Below are 19,732 nucleotides of genomic sequence, written 5' to 3'. Positions count from 1 at the left end.
TGTGTTCCTCCAGGCGGATGGATGCTGATCTGCCTGTCTGTCCAAAGTACGCAAGCTTACAGAAACAGGGTACTTTGTAAACTCCAGGCAGAGAGAGAGGAGGGAGCTGATCTTTCGTAGAACGGATAAGGGTAGCAAGTTTGTGGTAGGGCTTATATGCTGTGTGTAGGTTATACTTTTTTAGTATCTAGGCTATTTTTAAGATCTTGTTGACGAGAGGGACGGGGAATGGGGGAGGAATTGATTATTTTTTTTGATACTGTGTTCACTGTAGCCATTGGAGAGGAAAGTTCTGTGTATGTGGTTAAGCTCAGTAGTGAGGGCGGTTCCACTGGAACAAAGATTGTGGGCTCTCTTGGTAAGAGTTTTAATGATTCCATATTGTTGCGAGGGGTGGTGGTGGGAGAGTTTGTGAATGCATCCGCCTGTGTGTGTGGGTTTTCTGTATACAGTGAAGGCAAGTGTATCATTAGGCAGGCGTGTGACTAAGGTGTCTAGGAAGGGTAAACAATTGTTTTTTTCCTTTTCCATAGTAAACTGGATTCTTGGACGTAGGCTATTGAGATGACTGAGGAAGGAGTCTAACGTGTCTGGGCCATGAGGCCAAATGGAGAACACATCATCAACATATCTTAGCCAGATAGAAGGTTTGAGTGGGGCTGAGTCTATGGCTCGTTTTTCAAAATCTTCCATATAGAAATTGGCAAGGGGGGGTGAGAGGGGGGGAACCCATGGCGGTTCCCTCTATCTGTTTGTAGATTTTGTTCTTCCAAGAGAAATATCCAGAGTTGATGGCAAAGGAAAAGAGATCTAAGATGTCAGAGGGAAAAACGTTTTCTAAGAGAGATAAAGTGTCAGTTAAGGGAATATTGGTAAACAAAGAGGAGATATCAAAGCTTACTAATATGTCTGTATTATTCAAGGTTAAATTTTCTGTGAGGGCTTTAAAGTGGGTCGAGTTTTTTATATAGGAAGCGGAATTTCCGGTGAGGGGGGACAGAGAGTTGGCCAGCTGTTTAGACAGTCTGTAACAAGGTATTCGATTGTATTTGCTGGTTTTTAATACCAGCGAATACAATCGTAAAATGAACATTATCCTCCGCGATCGCGCTACCTACATCCTGCTAGAACACGACCCCACAAAAACACAAGTTAAGAAATTAAAAATCTTACTTAATAAAGTAACCTCCTGGCCCCCTGACGTCACGAAAAAACTTAAACCTTTCCGCTCCGCTCCCGTCCCCCCCAAATATATGGTTTACCAAAAATCCACAAACCCAATTCCACACTCAGACCTATAGTAGATGCCACCAATGCACCTTGTTACAGACTGTCTAAACAGCTGGCCAACTCTCTGTCCCCCCTCACCGGAAATTCCGCTTCCTATATAAAAAACTCGACCCACTTTAAAGCCCTCACAGAAAATTTACCACAAACTTGCTACCCTTATCCGTTCTACGAAAGATCAGCTCCCTCCTCTCTCTCTGCCTGGAGTTTACAAAGTACCCTGTTTCTGTAAGCTTGCGTACTTTGGACAGACAGGCAGATCAGCATCCATCCGCCTGGAGGAACACAAGTCGTACATCATTAAACACAACTATGGCCATTCAGGCTTGGCTGACCATGTTTTGGACACCACCCACAGAGTATCATGGAAGAAAACCACCATGCTCCACCACAGCAAATTCAAGAAAGAGAGACTTTTCTTAGAAGCAGCAGCAGCTCTCAGAAACCAACCAAATCTTAATAAATACGGTTGCATTAAGCTTCCGAAGATTTGGGAAACGCTCATCACCAGAGGTCCCACCTTACATTCCAGGCCACCTACTACCGCCCTTAGAGGGCGCTCCACCTAGATAGGACTTTAGTGTCACCCACGTGGTTGGGCTTAGTATTGTAAGTTTTTGTGTGCATGTTACATTAATTGTTTTTGTAATCCCCGTAGATGACCTAGTGACTAGGACGAAATATAGGAAGTATTAAATTCTATTTTAATTCTTTTTGAGTGTTGTAAAAAATCCATTAAACCTCCAATATAATATTCAATACAAATTGTTAAAATTCTCATAATTTCATGCAAAACAGATGGCACTGCTGTAACTCTGATATAAGCATTAATATATAATCTCATTATATATTTATTTGATTATATGATTATGTATAAAAGATTTATACATTTTTAAAAATGTGAAATATTAATAAATGAAAACTTACATAAAACCTCTTACTGTATATACATATATTTTTTTTATTGTGCATTCTGATCAATGCTGCAGGTGATTATTTTGGATATGCATGCAGTTGAAGTTGTGTAGTAAATATATCAAATTTTTTGTGTTCTCTTGTTAGTTTGTCTGTTTTGCATAAATGAAAACCTTTAAGTTTCCAAGAAATAAAGTTGCATGGTGAGAACGATTTTAAGTGGATGGCAGCAATCTTTGGCCAGATACTTTTATATAATGTGCTGTGTTCACACAACTATCTTCTTGATCTGCTCCTCTCTTAATTTTGTTTATTTACACCCCCCCTTACTTTGGTCCTTTCTCCCCTTTCCTAGTGTAAAATTAATCATAATTTATAATTATGTATCTTTTTACAATTATTTCTCTATGTTAGTATATGATTAGTTTTGGTTTCATAACATGTATATTGGCACTTGCGATGTGCCTGTTATTGATATTATTATTGCCAAAATGAAATGTAAACCATTTGAAATTGATGTACTTACTAGATTCTGATAGTTTGTAATAATTTTTAATTTTCTTTATTGTAATATAAAATTGTTAAGTGTTGAGATATTTGTTGTGTTTTAAGACATTCTGTTTACACTAATAAAGACGATGTGTCAGCCATTACCATGTAACTTCTTGCTTGCTGTTTACATGAAGTGTGCATGCTCAACAAGAAGATTGATGGATAATTGACAGCTGAGAGAGAGCATTCGGTATTGGGGAACAAGGAAAACAAGTAGAGAGAGAGAGAGAGAGAGAATGGAAATTTGAGAACGGCGACCAGAGAATTTGTTCTTAAGAAGTTTTTAAGTTTTACGTGACAGTCAGGAGAATATTAAGAGAAATTCTGAAAAGGAATCATAGCACTGTGAATCTTTAAACTGGAAGAGTTGAGACTGTCAACAAGTGTTTAGTAAATAAAAGAAGATATTTGGAGTTGACATAATAATAATTCAATGTTCGAGGGAATGCTGAATGAAAAGTTTGTCTTCTGTCTTAAGGATGCTGGATCTATTTGTTATTTCTACTGGAAAAAGTGCAACAGAATTAGTAAAATCTGAAACTGTAAAGTGGCTTAATTTATGTCATGAAGAGCTCTACTTAGATATGTTGTTTATGAAGTAGTAGTAGACGTTTCTTGCTCTGGTACAAAAATTGGTGATTTGCACATCAAAATGAACTGCGAGAGGTAAGAATATTTATACTTCAGTGAAACAGGATATTGTATGCTACATAAGGGAGATAAAAAAAGGATCCCATGGGAAAGAAGAAGAAAATTTTATATTTGCAGAAAGGGCCAAACAAAGAAACTGACTCTGATGAACATTTTGTTGTTGTAAAAACAAAGTGTTTAGTCTGGTAGACATGATTAAGTTTATGATAAACAATCCAGTAATGAGTCAGAGAGTGAATGATTGTATTCTTTAAGATAAGGAGATATCTAAAGTATAGACTATCATTTTTACAGCTATTTTGCCTGCTTTTGTTTAGAAGCCCCTTTTTTAATGTCATTGGCTTTTTTACTCAAGAATTCTTAGGGCATTGCAGATGTATTTCAGAGACAAATATATGTAGCATAATAGAAGAAAATTCGCACACACACCTTTTCTTAGATGTTGTTGTTGTCTGTCTTCTTTCTGTGGTGTGCATACTTCTGCTGTTATGGTGTTGAAAGGGGAATTTGAAAAAACCCGGGTTTTTTTAATATAATATATACATATATTATTTTTAAGAGTGGGAGGAGGGCTTTTTTTTTTTGTAGGGTGGGAAAAAGATGAAAAAGGGGGCTGAAAATAGCAACTGTTTTTTAGGGGAAGAGTTTATGGGAAAAAGGGAGCCAGGGAGAGGGTTGATGGGGTGAGAGCCGTTTCGACCATGTGGGTCGTCATCTGAACTCATGGAAGAAGTGGATACTATGTCGTGCCGGCTTCATGTTTCTCCCTTTGAAGTGTTTGTTTTATCGCCTATTGGTTGGAGTTGTGACGTAATTTTTATGTTGTGGAGCTTCCAACGCTTGGAGATTATGTAGGGTCGGTGGATGTTGATTGAGTTTTCATCACATTTATTTCTGATATTCTAAGCATTGTTTTGTTGTCTTGTCTGTCTATTATGATGGCCTTGTCGATTTGCAGGGTATGTTTCTGTTCAAGGGCATGAACTGCTATTTCTGTTTTCCCTGTTCTATTTTTCTTTTTGATGTTGCATTTTTTAGTGTTTAAATGTTCTGGAATAGCGATGTTACAGTCATGGAAGTGTTCTTGTAGCTTGCCCATAAAGACCTGATGGCAGAATCTGTGTAAGTGATATCACAGGCTTTTTGCCAGGAAAACTTGTAGACTACATTGTGGTGATCTTATATTTCTTTGTGTGTGTGTGAGATTTAGTGGGTTTTAGAAGATCTGCCAATTTTTGGTTTGTGGTGAATACCAATTTGTAGTCAGTATGTTTGAAAATGTATTTGTAGGCTATGTATGTGTTCTGGATGTATGGCAGTTTGATAACTTTTTGTGTTGGGAAGTTTGTTTTGGTTGTTGGGTTGTTTTGATGGGTTTTTGCTGTCCTGTTTGCATAATTTATTAGTTGTGGGATATTTGCGATTGTTAAAAAAACTGTGTTAGTTTTTTTTTTATTTCTGTGTTGAGATAATTATGGTTAGTTGAAAACTTGTAAAATAAACAACATCATAAATAGTAAAATAATAATAACACCCAACATTACTCCCAACGTATAAAAAGCCCTGTTATCACTAAAAATGAACCAGAACATAATGATCACAAAAGCAGACAAAGGGGATACATCACAAACCAAACCGATTACAACAAAATAACAGCTATCTTAAACGACCAATACACCTACCAAAAAATCCAAATTGACCACACACCCGACCTCATAAAACAAATCAACCACACCCTACATGCCCTAAAAAATCAGAACAAGATAGACAAAACCACAATGAAAAACACAACACCCCACGCCACACGTACCCCTTCTATGTTCGGACAAATCAAAACCCACAAAGACAGTTACTCAATACGGCCAATAGTCTCCTACAAAAACACCACCACAGTACCTTTATCGAAATTCGTAGCCAAACTACTAAAACCATTAATTACAACATCAAACTCTATGATAAAAAACACGGACGACCTTTTCCAAAAAATAAATAGCATAACCTTATCCCAGGAAGACATCCTCACTTCATTGGATGCAGCTTCATTATACACTAACGTGGACGTTCCCAGAACATTAAACATCATACACACACTACTCACAGAAGACCACACCCTACACTCTCGTACAAAATTAACACCTAATGATATTATAAACTTAATCAAACTAATAATCTCAGCAAACTTCTTCAAGTTCAACAACATGTATATTCAAATTTTTGGACTCCATATGGGCCAAAACATCAGCGGACAACTAACGGAATTATTCCTAGCACACATAGAATCCTTCCCACTCCATCCCCCTCCCCCGGCATCACCTTTTATGGCAGATATGTGGATGATATTCTGTGCATTGGAGAACCAACACATATAACCACCTTACAAGCATCCCTTAACAGTTACAGCAACAGACTAAAATTCACCATAGAAACCAAGCAGAACAACTCCATCAATTTCTTAAACTTGACATTAATCAGAAAAAACAACAATATAGTCATGAAAATATACCACAAACCCACGCATATTGGAAACTACCTCCATTTCTACTCATACCATCCATATTCTGTTAAAAAATCACTCATTCTATCGCAATTCATAAATGCTTACAAGTTTTCAACTAACCATAATTATCTCAACACAGAAATAAAAAAAACGAACACAGTTTTTAAAAATCGCAACTATCCCACACAACTAATAAATTATGCAAACAGGACAGCAAAAAACCATCAAAACAACCCAACAATCAAAACAAACTCACCCAACGCAAAAAGTTATCAAACTGCCATACATCCAGAACACACACAAAGTCTACAAATACATTTTCAAACATACTGACTACAAACTGGTATTCACCTCTCTGTCCTTCTTGTCCATCCTAGAATGGGTTGAGTCTCCTCCTAATCAGGGCTTACTGGCGTATTAATGCAGCCAGTTCGCCACTCCTCTTCTGGGTCCCCTAAGGGTGATATTCATGACTGTAATCTGTGTATGTTCACGGGGCCGGTTTGCCTGCTTGCACCACAAACCAAAAATTGGGAAATCTTCTAAAACCTACTAAATCTCACACACACACACAAAGAAATATTAGACCACCACAATGTAGTCTACAAGTTTCCTTGCCAAAAAGGCTGTGATATCACCTACACAGATACTACCATCAGGTTTTTATGGGCAAGACTACAAGAACACTTCCGTGACTGTAACATCCCTATTCCAGAACATTTAAACACTAAAAAAAAAAAACAATAGAAAAAATAGAATACAAAGTACAGGGAAAACAGAAATAGCAGTTCACGCCCTTGAACAGAAACATTCCTCGCAAATCGACAAGGCTATCATAATAGACAGACAAAACAACGAAACAATGTTTAGAATATCAGAAACGATAGCCATAAAATGTGACGAGAACTCAATCAACGTCCACCAACCCTACATAATCTCAAAGTGTTGGAAGCTCCACAATATAAAAAATAGGTCACAACTCCGAACAATAGGCGATAACACGAACACTTCAAAGGCAGAAACACCATGCTGACATGACATAGCATCCACTTCTTCCATGAGTTCAGACGACGACCCAAACAGTCAAAACAGCTCGCACCCTGTCAACCCTCTCCCCAGCCCCCCTTTCCCATAAACCCTTCCCCTAAAAAACAGTTTCTATTTTCAACGCCTTTCTCATCTTTTTCCCACCCTACAAAAAAAAAAAAAAAAAAACCTCTGCCCAACCTTAAAAATAATATATGTATATATTATATAAAAAAACGAGTTTTTTCAAATGAATTCTTCCACATTGCCTAAGCCCCCCCCCCCCTTTCAACACCATAACAGCAGAAGTATGCACACCGCAAAAAGAAGACAGGCAACAACATCTAAGAAAAGATATGTGTGAATTTCCTTCTATTATGCTACATATATTTGTCTCTAAAATACATCTGCAATGCCCTAAGAATTCTTGAGTAAAAAAGCCAATGACATTAAAAAAGGAGCACTCCTAAACAAAAGCAGGCAAAATAGTCATAAAAATAATAGTATTTAAGAGGAGTAACATGGGAGTTTTCCCAGAAATAATACCTATAAAGTGTAGACTTATTTTGAAGGCCTTGGATCCAATTAATATTTTAGTTATTTATGTAATTTTATTTAAAATGTATATAATGTTTTAGTTTCATTAAATGTATATATTTTTTAATTTGGTCTCGAGTCAGTGATTTCTGGATTCTAAAAGAAATAGAGTTAAAAGTCACTGCACCAATTGGAATGAACTGTTGTGTAATTACTAGACACTTGTATTTTGTAAAAATATCTTTACAGAGACAGTAAAGGATTAAAATAAACACTAGCATCACAATTTTATTCATATATTTTAAATGGAAATGACTCAATATTTGAGAAAGGGTCTACTAGCAAGTAGACCCTTTTCATCTATTACATATTACTAGAAGTAATATGTAATAGATGAATATGAGAATAATTGTTCTGTGTAGATATTTACTATATCTAAATATTCATGCTTTTGCTGACTTGGTTATAGAATAGCATTTGTGCTCTCTAATACAGTGCTATGGATGTTTGCAAATGTCTTTAGTAACACCTGAGGTAATCAGAAAATAGTATCATGTTTAGTTTAGTACTGAGGTTAGATCAGATTATTTAACCTTTAACGCATCCGTGACACTCATGTGCCATAAAGTTATCTTTTTTGTAGATGGGATTATATATATATACAAGGTGTGTTTAAAAAGACTGAACTTTTGCTATAAAAGACTTCATCGCTCATTTTACATTTTAAGCACTGTTCCCTTCAAATTAGTCTCCTCTACTGGCAATAACCGTTCCCAATGTTTCTTCCATTGTTGGAATGCTTACTGGAATGCACTTTCTGTGATGGCACACAGTTCTCTTATCAGATTTTCCCGAATTTCATCTATAGTTTGGAAATGATGTCCTTTCAAAGTAGTTTTAAGTTTGGGAAACATGAAAAAAGTCTGCTGGGGGCTAATTACAGAGAATAGGGTGGATGAAGCACAATGGCGCAACATCTAAGTCTGGTTTTCCCGCAATTCAGGCCTCTTCCTGTACAGCATCCCTCAAAGGCACTAAAACTTCCTCGTACAATTCTTTGTTTACCATGGACAATGCCTTTCCAATCAAAAAACACAATCAACATCACCTTGATCTTTGACCAACTGATCTGTGTTTTTTTTATGGTCATGGGGACCCTTTACCTACCCACTGCAACGATTGCATCTTGGTTTCAACATCATAGCCATAAACCCATATCTCAATTATTACCAAGTTTGCAACAAAATTTCACACACACACACACACATTGTTCTTCAAGCTTTCATTGTCACTAATCTGATGAACAGCTTGTGCACGTGCTCACTGCAGCAGATGTAACTCGATGACTAATGCTCATAGCAGAATGGGGCAAATGGCAGTTTGTTGTTGAAACCTACCTAGCCATAGTGCGTTCTCTGTACTGGCTGGAACGCTATTTAAAAAGTTCAGTCTTTTTTTTGAACAAGCCTTGTATATAATACATAAAGAGGCGTGTTCAATTAATGTGAGGTAGCAAAATCCAACTTTGTATGAAGTATCTGTGAACTTCTGCATAAAGTATGTTCTTTAAAATAAGACGTGATAATGCATGGATAATGTGGAATTATGGTTGGAACATGATGTGTTAGAAGATTCAGCCAGAAGTATTACTTTGTGGTGATTATTAGTAATAGATAAATGCTGAATAGCAAAGGAACTTATGGATATGCTGTGAAAATATATTATAATCAGTGTAGATGGAAGTCAGAACATGAGTCTATGGATATTTTGTAATATGTGACTTGATTAAGATGGTTGACTCTCTTTGCAACAAGACATATATTCCTATGCATTATTTATACTGTTGCATCAAGACTTTTTGAACTTTAGGTAACTTTTCAACATTATGCTAATATTTTTTTTTTAAATATAAGGCATTGTAAACAGCACATTTAGTGCTGTTATTTCAGGCCCCCAGCAAGAGCAGTAACCCACTGGACAATGAAAATCATTAACTCTCTGACACCTCGGCTTATGAATTATGCAGTGCAGCTACTGTAAACCTTTTTATATATCTGTATATCTGAACATTTCTATCAATTATAATCTATTCCAGCAGCCTTTCCACGTGTCAGATTGGTTTCCAATGGTTTTTCCTACCTGATATTGATATAGTCCAGATTGTATTCTTCTTGAATATTTTCTGCTACCATTCTGCCATGAGGTTGCTTAAAGGTCAAAGCCAGATAACTGGGAAGAGATCTCCATATTGCTTTTAAGGAATACAGAGCACCAACTGTGGTTTCTGACCTAATGTCCAATTTTCACCTTTGTGAGATGTACACCATTAGTATCAACTGGTTACTGAACGAACAAGGATGGGCTAGCAATTTGAAACTTAGCCAACCCAAATGTGCTTTCTATTGGCTTAAACCAGAAATAAACATGATGGTACAACATCAGATTTCATGCTGACTGGGTTAAACAAATTCTGCTGCTTTTGTCAGCAAACCATGGTGAACAGTGAAAAGTCAGCTACTGAAACAAAATACAACTCAATATCTAGTAAAAGAAGAAGAATAAACCAAATGTCAGAAGAACTGAAGGATAGAGACTATCAATATAAGGAGTATCCAAGGAAAGGAAATCAAACTTGCAAAAGAACTGGAAAAGTACTACAGAGACATAATTGGTGTTATTAACAGAAAGAAGATTAAAACAGGTGAAATCCCATTAAATAATAAGTATAAAATGTTATATTTGAACAGTAATGATCAAGGAAAGGAAGGAGTAGTGATAGCATTCAATGTTAAACATGAAGAAAACTTCTTCATTAGAAGGTGGTTTCAAGTAGCTACATGGGCAATTTCGAAATAGGGAAATGGATAATGAAACTTATTTGTGCCTGTGGTCCCACAGAAGGTTCTACTAAGGAAGAACTAGAGGAGTATTTCGGGTCAGATCAGACAAATGACATGAAGAAAATGGAAAATGTGGTCCATCCTTGTTGGAGATTTAAACAGCAGCTTACGAAATGAATCCCACAATACAAAGTACCTGCTGGATTTCTTTTTGGGATATGGACTGGTCATTACTAATGTCACGTTCAAACATAAAGATGTGAAAAAATTCATGTGGAAAGAAGAAAGACAAGAAATAAGAAAAAAAGACACATTGACTATGTTATCTATATATATAAAAACAAATGTCCTGACTGACTGACTGATCAATGTCCAGCCCAAACCCCCTGGACCTAGAAACAAGAATTTAGGGGAGTAAATTCCTTCCATGACATAAGCACTGACTAAGGAAGGGCTTTGGAGAAATTCAAACCCTAAGAGGGTAAAAAAGGATAAAATGTGTTTTCACAGATTTTATCAAAGCTATATAACTGAGAGGAGGCCTCCGCATAGCCTTTAAAGAAATGCAGAGAATCGACCAGGGCTTCTGACCTAATGTCCAATCCTCACCTTCTCGTGGTACACCCTGTTAGGCAACTACCTAGATACTGAATGAACGAGGACGGGCTGACAATTTGGGATTTAGCCGACCAAATTGTATTCTTACTGGCTTAAACCAAAATATCAAATGATGGTACAACATAACAGAATTTCATGCCATCTGGGGAGTCGCCCAATTAAACTGTTGTTTAATCAGGGAACATTGTTTTTGCCAGGGAACCAGGGCAAACAGTGAAAAGTCAGTTACTGGAACAAATCTAAAAACCCACCCAACTCAACATCACCAGAGTTCAAGATTGGTACCATCAACATAAGAAGCCTGAATGGCAAAGAAATGGAGCTATCTGAGGAATTGGATAAGCATCAGATCAACATAATAGGGATGACAGAAACAAAAAAGACAAACACTGGTGAAATCTTTCTGAGCAATAAATACAAAATATTATATTCAGGCAATGACAATCAAGGAAAATGAGTAGCCATAGCATTCAACACTAAATATGAGGCTAATCTTCTTGAATGGCAGGCAGTCTCGAGTAGAGTGATGTGGGCAAATATGAGAATGGAAAATGGACAATGAGATTTATTTGTTTAGACTTAGTAGAACCTTCTATGGTCCCACAGAAGGTTCTACTAAGGTAGAAGTGGAGAAATGTTTTGATGCTTTAGAAAAAGCAGCTGACACAACGAAAAAGGAAAAGTTGGTCCTTGTTGGGGATCTAAATAGCAGAGTAGGAAATGATTGTCAGACATACAAAAATATTTTGGGAAAATTTGGAGAAAAGAGCAAGGCTAATAATCATGGCAAATACCTTTTGGATTTCTGCTCAGGACATGGACTGGTTATTACTAACATGATGTTCCAATATAAAAATGTACACAAATTCACATGGAGAGAAGAGGCAAGGAACAAGAAAAGTCTCATTGACTATGTTATTGTTCACAGTGATGTTTTCTCCCTAGTGCAGGACACCAGAGTGTACAGAGGATTTGAAATTGGAAATGATCACCATTTAGTCTTGAGCAGGATATAATTGAATTTTATATTGAAAACAAGAACATGTAAGAAAATTTTTAAGCCAATAAAAGTTGAGCAGCTCTCAGATGTAAACTGTAGACTACAATACACAAATATTATTCAACAAAAAATGAGAGTTTGTGAACACGAACCAAACCATGGAGATTCAGTGGCAAGCCCTGAAGAAAACATTGATTGATTCAGCCAGAGAGGCATGTGGGAGGTAATCTGCAAGGATAGAAAAATCAGAACTCCATGGTTAACTCAAGAAATTAAAGAGGAAGTTAAGGAAAAGAAGAAAGCATATTGAAAGTTCCTGGCAAGTAAGTTAGCTTGTTCTCTTAGGGAATACACAGAGAAATGTAAGAAAGCAAAACATTGTGCAAAATTAGCTAAACAAAAGTCATGGGAAGACTTTGGTAAGAACATAGAAAATAAATATCAAGAAGGTGGCAAGACATTCTGGAGGTTCTTGAAGAAGCTCAGAAATGGAGGAAAGAGTGCTGTAAAAGGAAGAGATGATAAAGGTGATATGAAAACTGGAGAAAAAGATATCTTTGAAGTATGGAGTAATTACTTCAAAAAATTGCTAAATGAAACTAGCAGTGATAACAGCACAGTGATAAAAAAACACTGACCAGGCATGCAGTCAGGAATACATATCCATGCTTGAAGTAGAAAAAGCCATCAAAAGTCTGAAATGTGGAATGGCAGCAGGAGTAGATGATATTTGACCAGAAATGCTGAAGTATGGTGGTATAAAAGTCTTACAGTGGCTGCACTGCATAGTGCAGAAAGCCTGGACAGAAGGACGAATTCCCAATGATTGGAGTAGAGCTCTCATAGTACCCATATATAAAAAGGGAAATAAAGCTGAATGTGAGAAGTATAGAGGTATATCCCTACTGAGTGTTCCTGGTAAGATTTATGCAAGTATCCTTGAGAAATGGTTGAGAAAGGTTGTGGAAGAAAAGTTGGTGAATAACCAACTGGATTCAGACCAAATAGAGACTGTCAGGATCAGATCTTCACTTTATGACAGATAGTTGAGAAATCATGGGAATATAACAAAGATCTGTATTTAAGTTTTGTCGATCTGGAAAAGGCATATGACAAGGTGCCAAGAGAGAGAGACAGAAGATATTCAAAACGCTGCAGTCATATGGTGTCAATGGAGCATTATATATCAAGCAATACTTAGTCTTTATTTGAGTTGTAAGTCAGCAGTTAGAATTGAAGTATAGGAATGCGGTTTAATGTTAAATCTGGTGTCAGACAAGGATGTACATGATCCCCTCTGTTATTTATTATCTATATGGATCACATCATTATGAAGGAAAGTGGTATTAATTAAGGCTGATATCAAAATGGGAAATGTTAATCTCAGCTCTATGCTTTATGCGGATGATGTTATACTTATAAATCCGCTACAAGTCTACAAAATTCCCTGGCTTAATTAAACAACTGTTGTAATGGATACGGTATGAAGATCAGCAATAACAAGGCAAAGACAATGAAAATATGCAGAAGCAGTAAAATATCAACTGCATTGTGAATGGAGAATCTATAGAACAAGTAAAACATTTCAGCTACTTAGGCATGATTTTTAGTGAAGATGGTAAATTAAATATGGAAATAGACTACAGGATCAACAAAGCCTGTATGATAGGAAGTCAACTGAATAAATTCATATGGAATAAGAGAGAAATTAGTCAAAACACTAAATTAGCTGTATACAAGACAGTGTTCAAACCAGTTTTAACTTATAGATCTGAGAGCTGGGTCAGAAGTAAAACACTTGACCAAAGGTAAGAGACTGCAGATATGAGTCCTGAGAAAGATTAGGGGCATGAACAGATGGCATCAATGCCAATATCATATTAAAAACGAGGATATTAGGAAAGAACTTGACATTAGTAGTATCCAGGGATGTGTTAGCAGAGCTAATCTAGGTGGTATGGTCACTTAAACAGAATGGAAGAGGAAAGATTAGCAAAACAAGTGTTCTCTGCCAGGTTGGCAGGAGAAAGACCTGGAGGAAGACCCAGATATAGGTGGATTGATACAGTAAATTGATGCCTTAGAAGACAGAAATATAAGAACTGATAATATCATAGTCTTGACAGGTAACACACTGATTTGGAGGAAAATTGTAGATTTTCCTATACTATCATATCCTGTACGCCCCTTGAGGATATATACCAGGAATTTGATGATGATGATAAAAATGAAACACCACAGCTAAGAAACTAAAAGAAAAGGGGACAAAACGTACTAAAAAGTGAAAAATAATCGTTTCTTAAATATATGAATTTAAATTTTAAATCCAAAAAGTAAGTATGTGTATTGGAAGTTACATATCATTACTTCATACATCCAGTAATAAGAAATATGTTTATTCTCGATGAAAGTACACGTATCTTATTTTGTGTAGTTACACCTGTATCTACTAGGTGGCAAGTAGACATGTAGTGGTGTTAGCGGCATAGGTGAGAGAGAGCTCTCGCAAGAGAAGTTATGACTTGTGTTAATAAGTATAGGTGGCTGAGGGACTAAATCAGTGGATGCATATGAGTATTCTGTGAATAATTATTTGTTCTTAGTACTACTTCGTGTTTCAGTTATTTTTCCATACTTCTGAATCAGTTATTTTCAGAAACTTTTAGTAATATTCAACAATTAAATAGGTAACCATGTAATTGAAAATTTATGTATTTAGTTTGCGTTAAATTTGGTGCTGACTCCAAAAGGTTTAAATTCATATTTAAGAAAGGATTATTTTTCACTTTTTTGTTCCTTCTCTCTTAAGTCAGTATGGCAATTGGGATTTTAAATGTTAATGGGGAGATGGTGCCTCACGCTATTGTCCCCATCACAAGAGATGGAGCCAGCCTGTTCCAGTCCTCCTGTCTCATGTATGACACTCACCTAATGGCTAGGGATGTGCGTGAGCTAATCGTGAGGCACATGGTAAACTGAATTTATTGAGATGTTGTGATACAACTTCCTCAAGCAGCATGTGACAGAAGGAATTCAAGATCAAAGAGTGTTAGATTCGATTATAGTGTCAGAAGGTGTTTAAGTTAAAGACACAATAATTCTGCCTCCGGTTAGTGACAGTGATCATGCAGTAATCGCTTGGGAAGTGGTTTATGTTTATGAATGTTCCATTCATAAAAGGTTAGACGATGAACTACAAAGCAGGAAATATTCAGTAACTAGGAGGAGTTCTCCATCATTTCCCACAACAGTGAGGGAACAACTACACCAGCTCCGTTGAACACCTCGCTCACATGTCCCGACCCTTTACTTATGGTGGTTTACGCGAGCTGGGCAATTGTTTGATTTTGTTTTCAAGGTTTACCACAATGTTGTGCTAGATACACTGATGCTAAAGGAGGAAGCAACTTAAGGATGCACAGAGTAATCCTACGGTGGCCAAGTACCAACAAAATAACCCCGAAGTGCACAGAGTGGAAGTCTCGATATGAGCAAAGCAATCCTGGTAGACAACTAGAAAGGTGAGCACTTCCGTGGAAGTCTAGGCTCACTCAGGCATGGTGTGAAGGCCCTCCAGAGGAATGTCATTGAGGCCAGTTTGAAGATCTTAAATCTTCAAATGTTGGTGAAGAAGTTTGAATGGAATGGGGACAGAAGGTCTTCATTCTGGCACAAATAATTTCTGTAACTGCATTTGGATCGGGAGAGTGCAATGATCATGGAAAGGATGAGTGGAAATCATTCCAGAAATCATCTTATATTTGGTAGCAATGTAGTGCCAAAGGACATATGGTTGAGGAAAGAGCATTCTGTAGAAGAAAGTTGATAAGATTTTGGTCTGAGTTAATGAGAGGAGAGATCCAGAGGAAAACAGGTTAAGAAAAGATTAACAATGTTGGAAATGGGGAGAGTTAACTAGTCTTCTGGTTGGCAGATGGAAGATTTGCATTAGATCATAGTAAATACTTTCATATCACCAGGTCAGTGGAACTGGAAAAGAGAAATAGCCGGAGTTGTGGATTCACTTAAGAGGATAACTTCATCATTTGGACATCAGGTTAGTGTGATCTTCATAATATAAAGAGTGGCAAAGACAGCAGATGAATGCTACTGTTAATGGTGTAAAGAAACCTCAAGTGGGAGTAAGTCAAAATGAAAAGAATTGAGATTCGGTATTCTCTGGCAGAATATCAGATCACACTATGCCAAATCGTAACCCTGACCCCTTTTTTTTACCTTGTGACAAAGGGAATCATATGGAGCATAATTTGGACAGCTAAGATGTACACTGGTTGTTGTAGTTGATATTCAATCAAAAATAAGCATGTCAGGCATAGATATCTGTAAGTGATGATACCACATATGTTTATGCTATGAATGTTGGACAAGTGGATGGGAAAATGATTTTTCCTGATTCCAGATTCCTGATATGTACTCTCAGGAGGGTGTACAGGATAGTACTACATAAAAAAAGATCATTAATAACTTGTAATCAATAATTTTCCTCCAAATTAATCTGTTATCTGTCAAGACTCCAATATTATCAGATTTTATATTTTGGTCTTCTAAGACACATCTTATTGTATCGATCCACCTAGTTCTTGGCATTACTCTGAATCTTTTTCCTGCTATTCTGTAAAAAAATACTTGTCTTGCTAACCTTTCCTTTCCCATTCTGTTTAAGTGGCTATACCAGCTGAGATTAGCTCTGCTAACACATTCCTGAATGCAACATCGAGTTCTTCTCAAAAAGCCCTCATTTTTAATATGATACTACCATTATTGATGACATCTGTTCACTCTCCTAATCTTTCTCAGAAGTCTTTTATCTGTGCCTACAGTGTTTGGATCAAGTGTTTTATTTCTAACTCAGCTCTCAGATGCATAAGTTAAAATTGGTCTGAATGCTGTCTTGTATATAGCTAGCTTAGTATTTGGACTAATTTTTCTGTTATTTCATATTTATTCAATTGATTTCCTTAATGGTCAAAATTGGATAACTGGGAAGAGACCTCTATGTCGCCTTTTAAGGAGGAATGTGAAGAACTGAATATGGCTTCTGACCAATGCCTAATCCTCTCGTTCTTGTGGTATACTCCATTACAGATAACTACCTGGATAATGAGCGAGAATGGGATGGCAATTTAACCAAATAAATTATATTCTTCTTGGCTTAAAATCAAAATCCAAATGATGGCACACCATATTTGTGTGATTGTCAAATATTGTCAGATCTCACTATATTTGGTAAAATTTGAAAATTCTGGAGACTTAAAAAATAAATTAATCTAGAGCAGTGGTCGGCAACCCTTTTAATATGAAGGGCGCAATACTGCGAGCACCATGATGCTCGTGGGAGCTGCGTTGCTGACTCCTCCTGATTTAAATAATTAAACTTAAAATTACAATTGGTATGAATGGTTTTTAAATGTCTTTCTATATTACTTTTTTTAGAAATAGCCACACTATTATTGCATAATAAACAAATATATTTGCCATTATGATTGATAAAGCAAGGCGCTCGCATCTGATCTGACAGATACATGCTAATTGTTAACAAGAATATTCTTTTTGTATTCATTTTTTATTTTTAATTTTTATGATATTTTATATTCATTCATGTGACAAAAATATGTTGTAAAAGCAAGGTAAATAAAATAATGTTAAAATTTGAAATCTCATTTTTTTTTAAAAACAACTAATCATAGAATTTCTAAGCCTGAAATTAGAGAAAAAATACCTGTGTCATGAGCCCTCCGTAATTTTCAAATTTTATATTGCGCTCTTCATATTAAGAAAGTTGCTGACCTCTGCAAGATGTGCTTTACATTTATGGAAAATACTAAGGAAAGAGGTCTGTAGCTTGTTCTACCTTTACTACGAGTTGCCCATAAGGCACTACTTATGCTTGCATCTGCCGAAATTTAGTCTCTATATATTCGGCACAACTCTTATAGTTTCTACATTCGGGTATGAAATAATGCAGGATTCAATATTTATCATACATGTTCCTCTGCAAGATGTGCTTTACATTTATGGAAAATATGAAGAAAAGAGGTCTGGAACTTGCTCTACCTTTACTACAAGTTGCCCATAAGGCACTACTTATAATATAATATAATCTATATTTTCGTGTTGATTATATTATTCTATATAATCAACACGAAACTCTTGTAGTTTCTACAGCTATGAAATAATGTTGGATTCAATATTCACTTAATTTGTACCATCATGTATTATATTTACAGTGTTTTTTCTTTATGTTTTCTTGCATTTTAGCACATACTAGTAATGAATGTTGTATCTCTCAGATATACTGCGACCTACACTGCCAAATTACCGCTGCGAGCTCCAAAGCAGTTTACAATAATTTCTCTGAGGGCGCACTAAAAATTCATTATGGGCACCTGGGCCCTGCGTTGCCAACCTCTGATCTAGAGGATAACTGTCAATAGGAAGCTGATAAATTACTATATAGTATTCTGTAAAATCTCGTGAAGGTATATATCAGGAAATTATATTTTTTGAGAGAGGTTTTTAAACTAAACTAACTATGATTATTTGTAAATGTAGTAAACAGTTAATTAGAGATTAGGGGCATGCAGTGAGGCAAGATAAATGCCTGGACTTGCTGTGCCCATACACAGAGCACCCTGTCGATATCCTTGCCATAAACATGGCTTTGATATTGTCCTTAGATATCACTTCTTCCTCCAGGGATAATCTGGTGGAATATGTGGCAATAGGATTATGTGCTAACTGATCCAGGAAGTCCTGATGCATTACCATCAGGTTTGGTCACCAGGAGGAGGTTTAGGGTTTTCCAGAGTAAGTCTGGCATTCTCTTGAAAGGTATTACTCATGTATGAAAAAAGACATAGTCAGGGAAACAGGCTTCTGCTTTAGAAGAAAATATAACCACTTCATGCTTTTGATAAGCAAAGCAGTGCTGTGGTGGCAGTGGTGTTTCACCAGTAACTGTTATATGTCTTACATATGCACATTAGTAACACTAAACAACCTAACTTTTTCTTCAAATATTTCAAAGATCATGTAGATACTGAACACAGCAACCATTTAAGAGAACCAAAACAAAACAGTTCCTTAGCAGTATAAAACTTAAAACAAAAAAAGTCAAGAATGAATATCTACTATGAACAAAATATTTAATCCTGAAAATAGAGCCAATATTGATGTAACACAATGTACTCACTTTTCAAAATTTGTCAGGATCACAATTGAAATGAAAGCCAAACTATATGTGACTTTCATTTAGAGAGCAACCCAGTCTTCAAAAAAACGATTTTCACAGAGATAGGAAAACTTAATACCAAGGATGCTAATTTGAGTCTACTTCTTTAGAAGAGTCTAAAGTAGACTCAGTTGTGTATTATCGTCAGCTGTGAGTGGTTTCCTTATTATTATGCAACACTATTCAGTCTTTCATATTATCATTAGAGACATGTAGAAGTCTAAAAACCTATAACTAATAATTTAATAACACCCCTACCCCTGCATCACAGAAGATTGAAAACCTAAATTGTATTAGTATCAATTAAGGGACAGACAGCAAACATGGTACTTTCCTCTCATTCTTCCAACTACTTGTCTCAAATAAGTAGAATAGTTGTGGTTTCACACTAGACAATTAATTCATCTACTATCTAAAATGATTTACAATCTTCCATGCTCACAGTGGGATTCAAATGCAGTCTGTAGATTGGAAAGATAATATCTAAACCAAATCTGTGAAATAACTTAAAGTAATCACTATTTGAAATTTTGAAAAAAAAAAAAAAAATAAAATCA

General features: G+C 36.2%; 1 protein-coding gene across 1 annotated transcript in view; it reads right to left on the bottom strand.

Annotated features, from left to right (window-relative positions):
• LOC150095880 (bifunctional heparan sulfate N-deacetylase/N-sulfotransferase-like) overlaps positions 1–19,732 on the bottom strand; it is a 161,022-nt gene that overhangs the window by 13,369 nt on the left and 127,921 nt on the right. The window lies entirely within an intron of this gene.

Source organism: Typopeltis vanoorti, chromosome 19 (genome assembly GCF_054136105.1).
Source record: "Typopeltis vanoorti isolate ZY-2024b chromosome 19, IOZ_Tvanoo_1.0, whole genome shotgun sequence".
NCBI classification, from domain to species: domain Eukaryota; kingdom Metazoa; phylum Arthropoda; class Arachnida; order Uropygi; family Thelyphonidae; genus Typopeltis; species Typopeltis vanoorti.
This window is presented reverse-complemented; position numbering and strand designations above follow the sequence as displayed.